The sequence below is a fragment of the Entelurus aequoreus genome, linkage group LG08, assembly GCF_033978785.1.
Source record: "Entelurus aequoreus isolate RoL-2023_Sb linkage group LG08, RoL_Eaeq_v1.1, whole genome shotgun sequence".
Taxonomy (NCBI): domain Eukaryota; kingdom Metazoa; phylum Chordata; class Actinopteri; order Syngnathiformes; family Syngnathidae; genus Entelurus; species Entelurus aequoreus.
Window position 1 is genome coordinate 58,153,945 of NC_084738.1, and position 19,035 is coordinate 58,172,979.

Below are 19,035 nucleotides of genomic sequence, written 5' to 3' on the forward strand. Positions count from 1 at the left end.
AACTTGTTTGCCGGCCATTTAATGTGTGTTTATCCCCGTCGGCACTTCCTGTATTGACATTAGGACCGCTCCTTTATCGCAGCTGATTGGTTACAGGCCTGACACTGATAAACTAATTTTCGCAAATTGGGAATATTATTGACAAATTTAAAACTAAATGAGCGCCATGCCAGAAGAAAGCGGGCGGAATAAAAAAGGTAAGTTTTCTGTATTTATTCAACTTGTTTGCCGGCCATTTAATGTGTGTTTATCCCTGTCAATGTCGACAAAACTATGCTTCCTGCGTAACACTTCCGGAAAGTCACACGGAGTCCGCTGCTCATTGAACTTTTTATTTGCCAAACTTACTCAATTTCGACTTATTTCCTCTCTTCCAACACTCTCCATCTTCCGCCCCTCAGGCTGGTGTCCATTTCGGCCACTAGGTGGCAGCAGAGGCTCTTTGTGTTACCTGAAGAAACCTTTAACTTCCGACCTGTTTACTGCTGCTGAGCTGACTTCCGGTCAGCGACGATGTGAGCTCCATTTTTGTGTTTTTAATTTCATAAATTATTCATGAACAGGCTTCAAAACCAAGCCTACGTAAGAATGCAATAACGTTATATGGAGGTTATTGTTGTGAGAATGCTGACGTTGCAAGTACCAACACTTTGATGACAATCCAAGAGAGTAGAAGGTGGCGTCCAGCTGGCTCCTCCCTCCTTATTGATCAGGTATGTGTTTCAAGTGGTTTTCTGCATGTAAAACTGCCATTATTGTGTGAATGCTCCAAAGCATTCACTTCAAACTGTTCAGCCTTGACAAATTCCCCAAATTCCCAGAATTCCATGTTTTCAGGGACATTTTTCTCATTCCAAATGAATTGGCCATTTTTCAAACTCTCACCATTTCCAAATTTTTCCAACCTATTCAAACCATTCCACCTTTAACACATTGCACCATTCTGGAAATTCAAACCATCATTTTTCCAAGTTCCAAAAAATTCCAGGATTTTCCAGAATTCCTGCTTTTCCAAAGCCCTATGTCCACCCTTTTTTAAGGCGACTACTCCTTCCACATTTTTCAACGCATTTCAAGTGTTTTTTGAACTGGGAAAATTCCTGGTTTTCCCGAAATTCCAGGAATTCCGCAATACCATTTCTCAATTCAACATGTTACTGCTTCAACATTTCTTGACCGATTTCAAAATTCCAACACCAACCATTTCAACTCATTCAGACCATTCAAGTTTTTTACCATCTTTAAAAAAATTCCCGCTTTTCCAGAAATTCCCACATTTTTGGGAAATTCCCATTAAAATCAATGGGACATTTTTCAAAGTTCCACAATTCCAACATTTTTCATCTGATTCAAACCGTTCCAACTTCAAAATATTCAGCCTGTTCAGGAATTGTGCTCCACTTCAACATTTCTAAAAATAATAATTCCCGGATTTCCCATAATCCCTTTTTTTTGTTGCATTTCCCCCATTCAAAATGAATTGGCAATTTTTCAAACTTCCACAATTCCCACATTATTCAAACCATTCCACCTTCAACACATTCAACTCATCCTGGACATTCAAACTACCATTTTTCCACATTCAACAAATTTCCAGGAATTTCTGTTTCTTTGGTAACCTATTTCCACCCTTAAATTCCACTACTGTCACATTTTTCAACGCATTTCAACCGTTCCACCGTCAAAACATTCCTCTTAATCAGGACAAAAAACAAAGATGTTTTTTGAACTGGAAAAATTCCTGGTTTTCCCGAAATTCCAGGAATTCCATAATACCATTTCCCAATTCAACATGTTACTGCTTCAACATTTCTTGACCGATTTCAAAATTCCAACATTCATTCAGATACTTCAAGTTTTTTTACCATCTTTAAGAAAATTCCCGATTTTCCCGAAATTCCCACATTTTTGGGAAATTCCCATTGAAATCAATGGGACATTCTTCAAAGTTCCACAATTCCCACATTTTTCATCTGATTTAAACAGTTCCAACTTCAAAATATTCAGCCTGTTCAGGAATTATGTGATCTTCTTCAACAATTCTAAAAATATTTTCCCGGATTTCCCATAATCCCTTTTTTTTGTTGCATTTTCCCCATTCAATGGGGAAAATTCATGGCCATTTTTCAAACTTCCACAATTACCACATTCTTCAAACCATTCAAACCATTCCACCTTCAACACATTCAACTCATCCTGGACATTCAAACTACCATTTTTCCACATTCAACACATTTCCAGGAATTCCCGTTTTTTGGTAACCTATTTCCACCCTTAAGTTCCACTACTCCTGTCACATTTTTCAACGCATTTCAACCGTTCCACCGTCAAAACATTTCTCTCAATCTTAAAATTATTTTTCTAATTGGAAAAAATCCTGGTTTTCCCGAAATTCCAGGAATTCCGTAATACCATTTCTCAATTCAACATGTTACTGCTTCAACATTTCTTGATCGATTTCAAAATTCCAACACCAACCATTTCAACTCATTCAGACCATTCAAGTTTTTTACCATCTTTAAAAAAATTCCCGCTTTTCCAGAAATTCCCACATTTTTGGGAAATTCCCATTAAAATCAATGGGACATTTTTCAAAGTTCCACAATTCCCACATTTTTCATCTGATTCAAACCGTTCCAACTTCAAAATATTCAGCCTGTTCAGGAATTGTGCTCCACTTCAACATTTCTAAAAATAATAATTCCCGGATTTCCCATAATCCCTTTTTTTTGTTGCATTTCCCCCATTCAAAATGAATTGGCAATTTTTCAAACTTCCACAATTCCCACATTATTCAAACCATTCCACCTTCAACACATTCAACTCATCCTGGACATTCAAACTACAATTTTTCCACATTCAACAAATTTCCAGGAATTTGTTTCTTTGGTAACTTATTTCCACCCTTAAATTCCACTACTCCTGTCACATTTTTCAACGCATTTCAACCGTTCCACCGTCAAAACATTCCTCTTAATAAGGACAAAAAACAAATATGTTTTTTGAACTGGAAAAATTCCTGGTTTTCCCGAAATTCCAGGAATTCCATACCACCATTTCACAATTCAACATGTTACTGCTTCAACATTTCTTGACCGATTTCAAAATTCCAACATTCATTCAGATACTTCAAGTTTTTTACCATCTTTAAAAAAAATTCCCGCTTTTCCCGAAATTCCCACATTTTTGGGAAATTCCCATTGAAATCAATGGGACATTCTTCAAAGTTCCACAATTCCCACATTTTTCATCTGATTTAAACAATTCCAACTTCAAAATATTCATCCTGTTCAGGAATTATGTGATCTTCTTCAACAATTCTAAAAATATTTTCCCGGATTTCCCATAATCCCTTTTTTTTTGTTGCATTTTCCCCATTCAATGGGGAAAATTCATGGCCATTTTTCAAACTTCCACAATTACCACATTCTTCAAACCATTCAAACCATTCCACCTTCAACACATTCAACTCATCCTGGACATTCAAACTACCATTTTTCCACATTCAACACATTTCCAGGAATTCCCGTTTTTTGGTAACCTATTTCCACCCTTAAGTTCCACTACTCCTGTCACATTTTTCAACGCATTTCAACCGTTCCACCGTCAAAACATTTCTCTCAATCTTAAAATTATTTTTCTAATTGGAAAAATTCCTGGTTTTCCCGAAATTCCAGGAATTCCGTAATACCATTTCTCAATTCAACATGTTACTGCTTCAACATTTCTTGATCGATTTGGAAAAATTCCAACACTAACCATTTCACCTTCAACACATTCAACTCATCCTCGACATTACTACCATTTTTCCACATTTAACAAATTTCCAGGAATTCCTGTTTTTTGGTAACCTACTTCCACCCTTAAGTTCCACTACTGCTGTCACAGCACCAGTACTTTAATAAAAATCCAAGAGAGTACAAAGGTGGCGTCCTCCTGGCTCCTCCCTCTTTGTTAAAACTGATGTGTTTATACATTTTATTGATTATTTATGTGTTTCATGTGGTTTTCTGCATGTAAAACTGTCATTATTGTGTGAATGCTCCGAAGCAGTCACTTCAAACTGTTCAGCCTATTCGGGAATCGCAGGCTTTCCCTTGAAAAATTCCCAGATTTCCCAGAATTCCTGGTTTTCCGGGACATTTTTCCCATTCAAAATGAATTGGCCATCTTTTCAAACTTTCACCATTTCCACATTTTTCGACCTATTCAAACCATTCCACCTTCAACACATTCCACCATTCTGGAAATTCAAACTATCATTCTTCCAAGTTAAAAAAACCTCCAAGATTTTCCAGAATTCCTGCTTTTCCCAAGCCATTTTCCCACCCTTTTTTCTGGCGACTACTCCTTCCACATTTGTCAACGCATTTCAACCGTTCCACCGTCAAAACATTACTCAACAAAGTGTTTTTTGAACTGGAAAAATTCCTGGTTTTCCCGAAATTCCAGGAATTCCGTAATACCATTTCTCAATTCAACATGTTACTGCTTCAACGTTTCTTGATCGATTTGAAAAATTCCAACACCAACCATTTCAACTCATTCAGACCATTCAAGTTTTTTAACATTTTCAAAGAAATTCTAGCTTTTCCCAAAATTCTCAAATGTTTTTGAAATTCCTATTGAAATCAATGGGACATTCTTCAAAGTTCCACAATTCCCACATTTTTCATCTGATTCAAACTGTTCCAACGTCAACATATTCAGCATGTTCAGGAATTGCGTGCTGTACTTCAACACTTCTAAAAAAAAAATAATTCCAGGATTTAGCATAATTCCTTTTTTCCCCCTGCATTTTCCCCATTCAAAATGAATTGGCCATTTTTCAAACTTCCACAATTCCCACATTTTTCAACCGATTCAAACCATTCCATCTTCAAGACATTCAACTCATCCTGGACATTCAAACTACCATTTTTCCGCATTCAACAAATTTCCAGGAATTCCCGTTTTTTGGTAACCTATTTCCACCCTTAAGTTCCACACTCCTTTCACATTTTTCAACCCATTTCAACCGTTCCACCGTCAAAACACTCCTCATATTCAGGAAAAAAACCAAGTTGGTTAAGGAACTAGAAAAATTCCCGGTTTTCCTGAAATTCCAGGAATTTCTCAATTAAAAACGGTTACTAATTCAACATTTCTTGACCGATTTAAACAATTACAACACCAACTAATTCAGCTCATTCAGGACATTCATGCTCCTAATCATTAAAAAAAAATAAAAAATGCCAGTTATCCAAAAATTCCCAAATTTCCAGGAAGTTCCCATTGAAATTAATGAGATTTTTTCAAGTAGCACAATTCCCACATTTTTCAACCTATTCAAACCATTCCAACATCAACACATCCCGCTCATCCTGGACATTCAAACTAACACTTTCCCAAGATCCAAACCAAATTCCGGTTTCCCTGGAAATTCAAACTCTTCAACATTCAAACCATTCCAACTTTCAAACCATTTCAGCGTTTAAACGATTTCAACATTTTAAACCATTTCTGCATTCATCCAACGTTCCTTTATCATTTCAGTTCAACGTCAGCTTTTCAACATTCAAACCATTCCAACATTGCCTCATCTAGTTCTCTATAAAAATGTGTTTGGAGTTCGTATTTTTGGTTGTCTACAACTAATTAATAGGATTTACTTTATTTGTTATGGGAAAAAAATGCTTTGAATTTTGTTTTATTTTTTTTGTCAGACCTTTTGGATGACAAAAAGTGAAGTAGTAGTGCTGTAATACTGTGCTGTACTTTTCGAGTGAGTGACCAACAGAAAACAACCTGTGTTGCGACGTTGTAGTACAAGTATTTACTACGAGACACGGGGTTAAAAGCTAATATATGTTCAGTCAGGTACATTTTTTCACCGCCCTCTCCTTGGCCGCCATGCTTAATGGATCATGGCGATTTATGAATCATTTATCAGTGATGGCGTGCAGATGATGTGAGTTTGCTCGGCTCATGCATAATGAAGGCCGGTGCAACCATTCCCAGGACGCCGGATGCAACCGCCGGGCCCCTGCTTTGACCTCGCGGTCACGTGACTATACCTCGAGGTAGGCGTCGTCTGGTAGCCCCGCCCCCATCTAGCTGCCCGGTGTCCTTAGTGTGACATCATAGCGTGGAAGTAAGCGTTACTCTGTCCACCAATCAACACACTGCATGGTGTGGAGTCCCGCCCCTTTAAAAGCCCAATTACTGTTTTGTGAAATTGACTTCACTTATTGCAAATATCCAAATAACGCTGCCACTCGTTTGTGCTACATTTGTGCCGTTAGGGTTTTTAAGTGGATGAGTTAGAACATTTTTAAATCATTTTGATTTTTTTTTTTATAATAACTTAAAAACCGTAATGGCAAAACCAAAATTTTTTACAGCAGAAACGAAGGGCAGTGTTATTTCAATATTTGCCCTAATAAGGGCAATAAGGCTAATAAGGCGTTTTTGGTACCACAACGTTAAACAATGTGTGTTTTGCTGCCTTTTGCTACATTTGACAAAGGAAACATCATGCAGACAGGCCAGGCCAGAAATGTCAGGAATGGGACCAGGTGGCAGATCTCAGACTATTATGGAGGTGCACCTGCTGGATGTGGAGGTCCTGGGCTGGTGTGCTGAAGCCGGTTGGATGTACTGCCAAATTCTCTGAAACGTCTTTGGAGAGGGCTCATGGTAGAGAAACAAGCGCTCAATTCACGGGCAACACCTCTGGTGGACATCTGTGGCATTGTGCTGTGTGATAAAACTGCACGTTTCAGAGTGGCCTTTTATTGTGGGCAGCCTAAGGCACACCTGTGCAATAATCATGCTGATTAATCAGCATCTTGATATGCCACACGTGTGAGGTGGGACGGATTATCTTGGCAAAGAAGAAATGCTCACTTACACAGTTTTGTGAACGATATTTCAATCAATCAATCAATGTTTATTTATATAGCCCTAAATCACAAGTGTCTCAAAGGGCTGTACAAGCCACGACATCCTCGGTACAGAGCCCACATACGGGCAAGGAAAACTCACCCCAGTGGGATGTCAATGTGAATGACTATGAGAAACCTTGGAGAGGACTGCATATGTGGGTAACCCCCCCCCCCTCTAGGGGAGACCGAAAGCAATGGATGTCGAGTGGGTCTGACATAATATTGTAAAAGTCCAACACATCAGCGAAAGTCCAGTCCATGGTGGGGCCAGCAGGAACCATCCCGAGTGGAGACGGGTCAGCAGCGTAGAGATGTCCCCATCTGATGAACAGGCTAGCGGTCCACCCCGGGTTGGGAGCAGAGTAGAAAAGAAAAGAAACGGCAGATCAACTGGTCTAAAAAGGGAGTCTATTTAAAGGCTAGAGTATACAAATGAGTTTTAAGATGAGACTTAAATGCTTCTACTGAGGTAGCATCTCTAACTTTTACCGGGAGGGCATTCCATAATATTGGAGCCCGAATAGAAAACGCTCTATAGCCCGCAGACTTTTTTTGGGCTCTGGGAATCACTAATAAGCCGGAGTTCTTTGAACGCAGATTTCTTGCCGGGACATATGGTACAATACAATCGTCAAGATAGGCAGGAGCTTGACCGTGTAGTATTTTATACGTAAGTAGTAAAACCTTAAAGTCGCATCTTAGGTGCACAGGAAGCCAGTGCAAGTGAGCCAGTATAGGCGTAATATGATCAAACTTTCTTGTTTTTGTCAAAAGTCTAGCAGCCGCATTTTGTACCATCTGTAATCTTTTAATGCTAGACATAGGGAGGCCCGAAAACAAAACGTTACAGTAATCGAGACGAGATGTAACGAGCGCATGGATAATGATCTCAGCGTCGCTTGTGGACAAAATGGAACGAATTTTAGCGATATTACGGAGATGAAAGTAGGCCGTTTTAGTAACACTCTTAATGTGTGACTCAAACGAGAGAGTTGGGTCGAAAATAATACCTAGATTCTTTACCGAGTCGCCTTGTTTAATTGTTTGGTTGTCAAATGTTAAGGTGGTATTATTAAATAGATGTCGGTGTTGAGCAGGACCGATAATCAGCATTTCCGTTTTCTTAGCGTTGAGTTGCAAAAAGTTAGCGGACATCCATTGTTTAATTTCATTAAGACACGCCTTGAGAGGAATAGGTCTTTTGTGTATATATTGTCAAAGTTTTAAATCTTGCTGTGTTTATATGTTTGTTCAGTGTACATCAACAATATGATTCGCCTGAGTGGCTACACAGGATAAAATGAAAAAAAAAAAAAAATCGATTTATGATTTTCTTCAATCGATTAAAACCGTTACAATTAATAATAATCGCAACAAATCTGAAAATCTTATTTTTTTTACACCCCTAATACCCATCCCTAACTATGTTGTTTTTAAAACAATAATTGGATTAGAAAAAAACGTAAATTTATATTCTGTTACTTAGATTAATTTTTTTAATGTAAGTAATAAAAATCGATCAAATCCGCACCGCATGGAGACCCTGGAACTTTAAATGTGTGGACATAGTTCCCGCACCGGTCGCCGCAATAGTGTGTTTAAAGGCCTACTGAAATTAATGTTTTTTATTTAAACGGGGATAGCAGATCCATTCTATGTGTCATACTTGATCATTTGCCATATTAGTGCTGAAAGGATTTAGTTGAGAACATCGACGATAAAGTTCGCAACTTTTGGTCGCTGATAAAAAAAAGCCTTGCTTGTACCGGAAGTAGCGTGACGTCACAGGTTGAAGGGCTCCTCACATTTCCCCCATTGCTTACAATGCAGCGAGAGCGATTCGGACCGAGAAAGCGACGATTACCCCATTAATTTGAGCCAGAATAAAAGATTTGTGGATGAGGAACGTGAGAGTGAAGGACTAGAGTGCAGTGCAGGACGTATCTTTTTTCGCTCTGACTGTAACTTAGGTACAAGCTGGCTCATTGGATTCCACACTTTCTCCTTTTTCTATTGTGGATCACGGATTTGTATTTTAAACCACCTCGGATACTATATCCTCTTAAAAATAAGAGTCGAGAACGCGAAATGGACATTCACAGTGACTTTTATCTCCGCGACAATACATCGGCGAAGCTCTTTAGCTACGGAGCTAACGTGATAGCATCGGGCTTAAATGCAGATAGAAACAAAAGAAATAAACCCCTGACTGGAAGGATAGACAGAAGATCAACAATATTATTAAACCATGGACATTTAACTACACGGTTAATGCTTTCCAGCCTGGCGAAGCTTAACAATGCTGTTGCTAACGACGCCATTGAAGCTAACTTAGCTACGGGACCTCGACAGAGCTATGCTAAAAACATTAGCTATCCACCTACGCCAGCCAGCCCTCATTTGCTCATCAACACCCGTGCTCACCTGCGTTCCAGCGATCGACGGAGCGACGAAGGACTTCACCCGATCATAGATGCGGTCGGCGGCCCGGAGACGGAGGAAGTCAAGGTGAGGTCGGCGGCTAGCGCGTCTACTATCCATCTCAAAGTCCTCCTGGTTGTGTTGCTGTCGTCCGCCGCTAATACACCGATCCCACCTACAACTTTCTTCTTTGCAGTCTTCATTGTTCATTGAACAAATGCAAAAGATTCACCAACACAGATGTCCAGAATACTGTGGAATTTTGGGATGAAAACAGAGCTTTTTGTATTGGATCCAATGGGGTCCGAATACTTCCGGTTCAACCATTGGTGTCACGCGCAAACGTCATCATATCGAAACGTTTTCAGCCGGAAGTTTGCCAGGAAATTTAAAATTGCACTTTATAAGTTAACCCGGCCGTATTGGCATGTGTTGCAATGTTAAGATTTCATTATTGATACATAAACTATCAGACTGCATGGTCGTTTGTAGTGGGTTTCAGTAGGCCTTTAACATGCGCACATTTTAAAAATATAATGTTAATTTTGATTATGTACATTTATTCGAAAAAAAGAATTACGGTCTATGGCAAGCAGAAAAGTTGTTAATTTAAACTATTTTCCTACAACCCGAATCCTGAATAATCAAACAAATTAATCGATAATATAATCAACAACTGCAACGTTACAAGCTTCAACTTTGGTTTGTGTGTGCATGCTAGCGGCCCTGCCTCCATCCACAGAGAAAAAGACTCCGTTTATGTAATTCCGCTATAAATAGCTCCAAAGGTTCCTGGATGATTTAAGTTAAAGTTAAAGTACCAATGATTGTCACACACACACTAGGTGTGGTGAAATTTGTCCTCTGCATTTGACCCATCCCTTATGATCTAACTTTCAGGAAATGTCGGGGACGGGTTGTGGAATAAGTGCTTAGATTCGGGAGCTGATCTGGATCCACATCTGGATTCAGACGAGGACTTTTCTAGTTGCGTCTGTCGTTTGCATTCAATAATATTCGGTATGTTAGCGATGCTCTACGGCAAGTTAGCATGTATGTTTCCGTGCCAGATAGCGCCGCACTGGCATGACGGAGAGAAACAGGAATCCTTTCTCGAACACACGCAGGATTTTAATAATCAAAAGTGAAGATCTGACAGGGCGGCTGAAAGAGGGTGGAGCCAGCTGCTCTTTGATGGGCTTTGCATTTTTTAACACGCGCTCGTTCCTCCCAGCACGCCGCGTTAATACTCTTGATGTCGTGGAGGCAGCAGAGGTGTGGCGTGTGCAATAAAAGTATCGGGACACGTCTTCGTTTCCTCACTCGTCCTTTTGTCCGTGCAACATTTCACTTTGAACACTTTTGCATCCCCACAGAGGTGTACACGTGGCGACCTAAAGACGAGGTCGTCGTCAGTCGTTTAATCCGCCCGCCTTCAACAAAAATGTCAGCTTGTGTGCTTTTTGAGCGCACGTCAGGCGACGTTTCTCGTCCCTTGAAGGGTTTTATGAGCTTATTTCCCTTGTTTGAGAAACACTACCGAGTGAACAGGGATTTCAAATAAGGATTTGATTCAATAAGCAGGCCTCTTACAATATATCAACACTTTTATGCCACCTGATTTGAGCAGGAAACAGCAACCATAGAAGAAACACTGATATTGAACATTGTTTGAGTTAAGAATATATACAATAAATAAAATAGATAAATAAAATAGATGAATAAATGAAATAAATACAATAAATAAAACAAATAAAAATAATAAAAATAAATACATAAATAAATAAATGGATTAGATTTATATGGTGCCTTTCTATTAGATCAGTGGTCCCCAAACTACGGGCCGTCAGCGTCCAAAATCCGGCCCGCAGAAAATCCCAAGTTAAAAAAAAAAAAAGAAAAAAAAAGTAGGGTTTTTTAAATTATTTTTTAAAAATCTGTCCTTTCTAATCCATTTTCTACCCCTTGTTATTCTCAGTGTCTCCTAGCCCCTCAGGCAAATCATGTTGTCTAAAAATGCATTGTCCCATGGATCTTCATCATCGCGCTCGGAATATGTATATATACAGTATATACATCCATCCATCCATCCATTTTCTACCGCTTGTCCCTTTTGGGGTCGCAGAAGGTGCTGTAGCCTATCTCATATATGAAGTGAAGTGTGAAGTGAATTACATTTATATAGCGCTTTTTCTCAAGTGACTCAAAGCGCTTTACATTGTGAAACCCAATATCTAAGTTACATTTAAACCAGTGTGGGTGGCACTGGGAGCAGGTGGGTAAAGTGTCTTGCCCAAGGACACAACGGCAGTGACTAGGATGGCGGAAGCGGGGATCGAACCTGCAACCCTCAAGTTGCTGGCACGGCCGCTCTACCAACCGAGCTATACCGTCCCATATATATATATATATATATATATATATATATATATATATATATATATATATATATATATATATATATATATATATATATATATATATATATATATATATATATATATATATATATATATATATATATATATATATATATATATATATATATATGTGTGTATATATATATATATATGTGTGTGTGTGTGTGTGTGTGTGTGTGTGTGTGTGTGTGTGTGTTTGTATGTATGTATATATATATGTATGTATGTATATGTGTTTGTATGTATATATATGTATGTATATGTGTTTGTATGTATATATATATATATATATATATGTATATATGTATATATATGTATATATATATATATATATATACTACCGTTCAAAAGTTTGGGGTCACATTGAAATGTCCTTATTTTTTAGGGAAAAGCACTGTACTTTTCAATGAAGATAACTTTAAACTAGTCTTAACTTTAAAGAAATACACTCTATACATTGCTAATGTGGTAAATGACTATTCTAGCTGCAAATGTCTGGTTTTTGGTGCAATATCTACATAGGTGTATAGAGGCCCATTTCCAGCAACTATCACTCCAGTGTTCTAATGGTACAATGTGTTTGCTCATTGGCTCAGAAGGCTAATTGATGATTTAGAAAACCCTTGTGCAATCATGTTCACACATCTGAAAACAGTTTAGCTCGTTACAGAAGCTACAAAACTGACCTTCCTTTGAGCAGATTGAGTTTCTGGAGCATCACATTTGTGGGGTCAATTAAATGCTCAAAATGGCCAGAAAAAGAGAACTTTCATCTGAAACTCGACAGTCTATTCTTGTTCTTAGAAATGAAGGCTCAAACACAAAATTGTTTGGGTGACCCCAAACTTTTGAACGGTAGTGTGTATATATATATATATATATATATATATATATATATATATATATATATATATATATATATATATATATATATATATATATATATATATAATATACAGGTAAAAGCCAGTAAATTAGAATATTTTGAAAAACTTGATTTATTTCAGTAATTGCATTCAAAAGGTGTAACTTGTACATTATATTTATTCATTGCACACAGACTGATGCATTCAAATGTTTATTTCATTTAATTTTGATGATTTGAAGTGGCAACAAATGAAAATCCAAAATTCCGTGTGTCACAAAATTAGAATATTACTTAAGGCTAATACAAAAAAGGGATTTTTAGAAATGTTGGCCAACTGAAAAGTATGAAAATGAAAAATATGAGCATGTACAATACTCAATACTTGGTTGGAGCTCCTTTTGCCTCAATTACTGGGTTAATGCGGCGTGGCATGGAGTCGATGAGTTTCTGGCACTGCTCAGGTGTTATGAGAGCCCAGGTTGCTCTGATAGTGGCCTTCAACTCTTCTGCGTTTTTGGGTCTGGCATTCTGCATCTTCCTTTTCACAATACCCCACAGATTTTCTATGGTGCTAAGGTCAGGGGAGTTGGCGGGCCAATTTAGAACAGAAATACCATGGTCCGTAAACCAGGCACGGGTAGATTTTGCGCTGTGTGCAGGCGCCAAGTCCTGTTGGAACTTGAAATCTCCATCTCCATAGAGCAGGTCAGCAGCAGGAAGCATGAAGTGCTCTAAAACTTGCTGGTAGACGGCTGCGTTGACCCTGGATCTCAGGAAACAGAGTGGACCGACACCAGCAGATGACATGGCACCCCAAACCATCACTGATGGTGGAAACTTTACACTAGACTTCAGGCAACGTGGATCCTGTGCCTCTCCTGTCTTCCTCCAGACTCTGGGACAAGTCTAGTGTAAAGTTTCCACCATCAGTGATGGTTTGGGGTGCCATGTCATCTGCTGGTGTCGGTCCACTCTGTTTCCTGAGATCCAGGGTCAACGCAGCCGTCTACCAGCAAGTTTTAGAGCACTTCATGCTTCCTGCTGCTGACCTGCTCTATGGAGATGGAGATTTCAAGTTCCAACAGGACTTGGCGCCTGCACACAGCGCAAAATCTACCCGTGCCTGGTTTACGGACCATGGTATTTCTGTTCTAAATTGGCCCGCCAACTCCCCTGACCTTAGCACCATAGAAAATCTGTGGGGTATTGTGAAAAGGAAGATGCAGAATGCCAGACCCAAAAACGCAGAAGAGTTGAAGGCCACTATCAGAGCAACCTGGGCTCTCATAACACCTGAGCAGTGCCAGAAACTCATCGACTCCATGCCACGCCGCATTAACCCAGTAATTGAGGCAAAAGGAGCTCCAACCAAGTATTGAGTATTGTACATGCTCATATTTTTCATTTTCATACTTTTCAGTTGGCCAACATTTCTAAAAATCCCTTTTTTGTATTAGCCTTAGGTAATATTCAAATTTTGTGACACACAGAATTTTGGATTTTCATTTGTTGCCACTTCAAATCATCAAAATTAAATGAAATAAACATTTGAATGCATCAGTCTGTGTGCAATGAATAAATATAATGTACAAGTTACACCTTTTGAATGCAATTACTGAAATAAATCAAGTTTTTCTAAATATTCTAATTTACTGGCTTTTACCTGTATGTATATGTGTATATATGTGTATATATGTGTATATATATGTATATATGTGTATATATGTGTATATATATGTATATGTATATATGTATATATATGTATATATGTGTATATATGTATATGTATATATATATATATGTATATGTATATATATATATATGCATATATATATATATATATGTATATATATGTATATATATATATATATATATATATGTATATATATGTATATATATATATATATGTATGTATATATATATGTATATGTATATATATATATGTGTATGTATATATATATATGTGTATGTATATGTATATGTGTATATATATATGTATATATATATATGTATATATGTATATATATATATATATATGTATGTATGTATGCGTATATATATATGTATCTATCACACAGCCCAGCCCCCGGCCACATTTTTTTAACCCAACGCGGCCCCCGATCAAAAAGTTTGGGGACCCCTGTGTTAGATACTCAAAGCGCTCAAGCGCTGTGTCCTTGGAAAACACAAAAGAGTCCCGTCCCTTTTAAGAAAGTTCTCTTAATCTTAACTCATAAGGGGGATAAAATACCCCTGTCACCAGGACTGCTCCTCCCTTGGAAGGGGCCCCATTAGGGCTGGGCTGTCAGAAGTGCTACTGGTTATGTTTGGGTTTTCTTATAATCACTTCCTGTCCTGGTGCTTTTGTTTTGTCAGTGTTTCCTGTTTGGTCCCTGTGTTTTACAGCACCTTTACTTTCTGTTCCATGTCCTGTCAGCACACCTGTTACTTGTTTAATTAGTTCACCTGGGTCCCTCCTTCAGTGTTGGATCATTCTTGCTGTTACTCGGAAACTTGCTGTTTCTGTTTGTTCCCTGCTTCCTTGTAAGTAATACATAGTTTTTTTTTTTACTTGCATTCCACCTGCCATTCTCTGCATCCTCGGGGTCACGCCGAAGCAACGCTCACCTGACCACGACATGAGCGATAAAAAAATATCAAGATATATCGCAATACACAATTAACTGATAGCCATACACATTTTCTAAAAAGGGGCCGTAGTCAGACCAATGTGGTGTGTAAATGATGCGAGGCAAGACCGCTAATACCACACCACTTTAGCTCACCCTTCAGAGCACAGCTGTAACTTCCTGGCACTGAACCTGCAGAAAATAGTTATTCTCAGGTTTCACACTTTGCACTATTTTCTTACACTTTAAGCATTTCTTACGTATTCTTTATTTTTACACCTTTAACCCAATTAATTTTGAATCAATATTTTTTTAACTGATAAAAATAATCCCACAAAAAGTTTGGGGGGTCAAAAAAAGCCTCAATCATAAAAGTGTTAAAAATAAGTCATACGTTTTTTGTTTCAACACTAATTTGTTTTTACTGTTTTTTGATTAGTTTGTTTTAAACATTGTTTTTTTATACGGCAAACTTACAAAATATGCAACATTTTCCCCCAAAAATGTTTCAAAGTGGAATATTTGATGGTATTGGAGCCTTAAATATGTCAAAAATTTATTTATTAATTTTTTGAGCAATGACAGTTAAAAAAAAAAATCCCTCTAAAAATCTTGGTGATATAAAAAGGCCCCACTCGTATGTCTTTAAAAATAAGTCATACATTTTTTTTTTTTTTTACTTTCAACTAGGGCTGGGCGATATATCGATATACTCGATATATCGCGGGTTTGTCTCTGTGCGATATAGAAAATGACTATCGTGATATTCGAGTATACGTTCTCACACAGTTGCTTTTAGCTGCGGGCATTACACTACAGGCTCTTCTCACTCTTTCTTGTCTCTCCTTCTCACAGAGACATAAACAAGCGCACCTTCTCACATACGTCACATACGTATACGCCCTCGCGGAGCAGAGAGGTAGCGGCATGGCTAAAGTTAGCTGTGGTGCGAGTGGTAATACGAGAGAAAGAAGGTGCGAATCTGGTAACAAATGAAGGAAGAATTAATTCCTAAGAAAAACAGCGCGTCTGGCAGTGGTTTGGCTTCAAGTGGGAATATGTCGAACAGACAACCGTAATTTGTCAAGTGTGGGGCAAAAGTGTTGCTATAAAAAGTAGCATTACTGCTAATATGTAGCATCATTTGAAAAGTCACCCGCTAGAAAATGAAGAGTGTTTGCAACTCTGCATGTCAACATCTCCGTTTGGTGCCACACCAACAAAATGCTGAGGCAACCATTTCCACATCAACACCTTATGAAAAAAATATTCCACGACATAAGGAGATAACGTCCGCGGGAACCTACCACATAGCGAAGGACATCCACTATTTTATTTCCTATTATGCAGCTCATTTTTATTTGACGGTTATTTAAATATCTTGTGTGACATCATGCACAGAAGTGCACTTTATTTGTTTTAAACTATTGTAGTGGCGTTCTGTACAAAAAGTGCACTTAAATTTAGTGATGTTTTGATTTGTCATCTTCGTGACATCATGCACAAAAGTGCACTAATAGCTTGTTTTAAAATGTCTCTGACAATCTTGCACTTTCTGTTTTGGAAATGACATGAATGTTTGTGCCACTGCTTAATAACTGTTTAATAAATACAGTTTTGGTCAATTGACTTAGTTGTGATTTCCCTCTCTGCATGAAAGTTTAAAATGAGCATATATTAATACAGTATGAACAAGAATGTTTTAATGTAGACACATAGAATCATCATACTGCTGTGATTATATGCATCAAGTGTTCATTCAAGGCTAAGGCAAAATATCGAGATATATATCATGTATCGCGATATGGCCTAAAAATATCGAGATATTAAAAAAAAGGCCCTATCACCCAGCCCTACTTTCAACACTATCAGTTTTTAACTTTCTTTAATGTTTATTTTTTTAAATTTTTGATTGTTTAATGCTTTTTTGTCAACGAAAACCCAGTTTTTTGTGGCAAATATGCAATATATTATATGTATGTGTGTTTGTGTATGTATATATGTATGTATGTATGTATGTACAAACCCCGTTTCCATATGAGTTGGGAAATTGTTAGATGTAAATATAAACGGAATACAATGATTTGCAAATCCCTTTCAACCCATATTCAATTGAATGCACTACAAAGACAAGATATTTGATGTTAAAACTCATAAACTTTATTTTTTTGGCAAATAATAATTAACTTAGAATATTATGGCTGCAACACGTGCCAAAGTAGTTGGGAAAGGGCATGTTCACCACTGTGTGACATGGCCTTTCCTTTTAACAACACTCAGTAAACGCTTGGGAACTGAGGAGACACATTTTTTAAGCTTTTCAGGTGGAATTCTTTCCCATTCTTGCTTGATGTACAGCTTAAGTTGTTCAACAGTCGTGGGTCTCTGTTGTGGTATTTTAGGCTTCATAATGCGCCACACATTTTCAATGGGAGACAGGTCTGGACTACAGGCAGGCCAGTCTAGTACCCGCACTCTTTTACTATGAAGCCACGTTGATGTAACACGTGGCTTGGCATCATCTTGCTGAATTAAGCAGGGGCGTCCATGGTAACGTTGCTTGGATGGCAACATATGTTGCTCCAAAACCTGTATGTACCTTTCAGCATTAATGGCGCCTTCACAGATGTGTAAGTTACCCATGTCTTGGGCACTAATACACCCCCATACCATCACAGATGCTGGCTTTTACACTTTGCGCCTATAACAATCCGGATGGATCTTTTCCCTCTTTGGTCTGGAGGACACGACGTCCACAGTTTCCAAAAACAATTTGAAATGTGGACTCGTCAGACCACAGAACAGAGAAGCCGACAGTGTTTCTGGGTGTTGTTGATAAACGGTTTTTGCCTTGCATAGGAGAGTTTTAACTTGCACTTACAGATGTAACGACCAACTGTAGTTACTAACAGTGGGTTTCTGAAGTGTTCCTGAGCCCATGTGGTGATATCCTTTACACACTGATGTCGCTTTTTGATGCAGTACAGCCTGAGGGATCGAAGGTCACGGGCTTAGCTGCTTACGTGCAGTGATTTCTCCAGATTCTCTGAACCCTTTGATGATATTACGGAGCGTAGATGGTGAAATCCCTAAATTCCTTGCAATAGCTGGTTGAGAAAGCTTTTTCTTAAACTGTTCAACAATTTGCTCACGCATTTGTTGACAAAGTGGTGACCCTCGCCCCATCCTTGTTTGTGAATGACTGAGCATTTCATGGAATCTACTTTTATACCCAATCATGGCACCCACCTGTTCCCAATTTGCCTGTTCACCTGTGGGATGTTCCAAATAAGTGTTTGATGAGCATTCCTCAACTTTATCAGTATTTATTGCCACCTTTCCCAACTTCTTTGTCACGTGTTGCTAGCATCAACATCTAAAGTTAATCATTATTTGCAAAAAAAAAAAAAGTTTATCAGTTTGAACATCAAATATGTTGTCTTTGTAGCATATTCAACTGAATATGGCTTGAAAATGATTTGCAAATCATTGTATTCCGTTTATATTTACATCTAACACAATTTCCCAACTCGTATGGAAACGGGGTTTGTACTATGCTTTCGAGACTTTTATGGCTTTAACCCTTTTGGGTCCTGGGGCCTTTAACAATGAACTTATTTGGGGGATTCCCCAGGGTTAAGTGATCTGATGGAACGCTGTTGGGATGAACTGAATCCTTTGCTAGCCCTTGAACCACAAGGTCTTTTTATGTAAAACCCTCCCTTATGTCGTATTAAAATGTCCGCCTGCTGAATTAAGTGCTTTTTAAA

At 38.2% G+C, this 19,035-nt stretch overlaps 1 long non-coding RNA gene across 2 annotated transcripts in view; it reads left to right on the forward strand.

Annotated features, from left to right (window-relative positions):
* Positions 1–19,035, forward strand: part of LOC133655153 (uncharacterized) — a 35,666-nt gene continuing 16,631 nt past the window's right edge. The window contains exons 1-2 of one of the 2 annotated variants that reach the window (XR_009826965.1): positions 1–197; positions 402–713. This is a non-coding gene — a long non-coding RNA (uncharacterized LOC133655153). The remainder of the gene's footprint in view (positions 198–401; positions 714–19,035) is intronic. The other variant, XR_009826964.1, reaches the window with a different exon arrangement.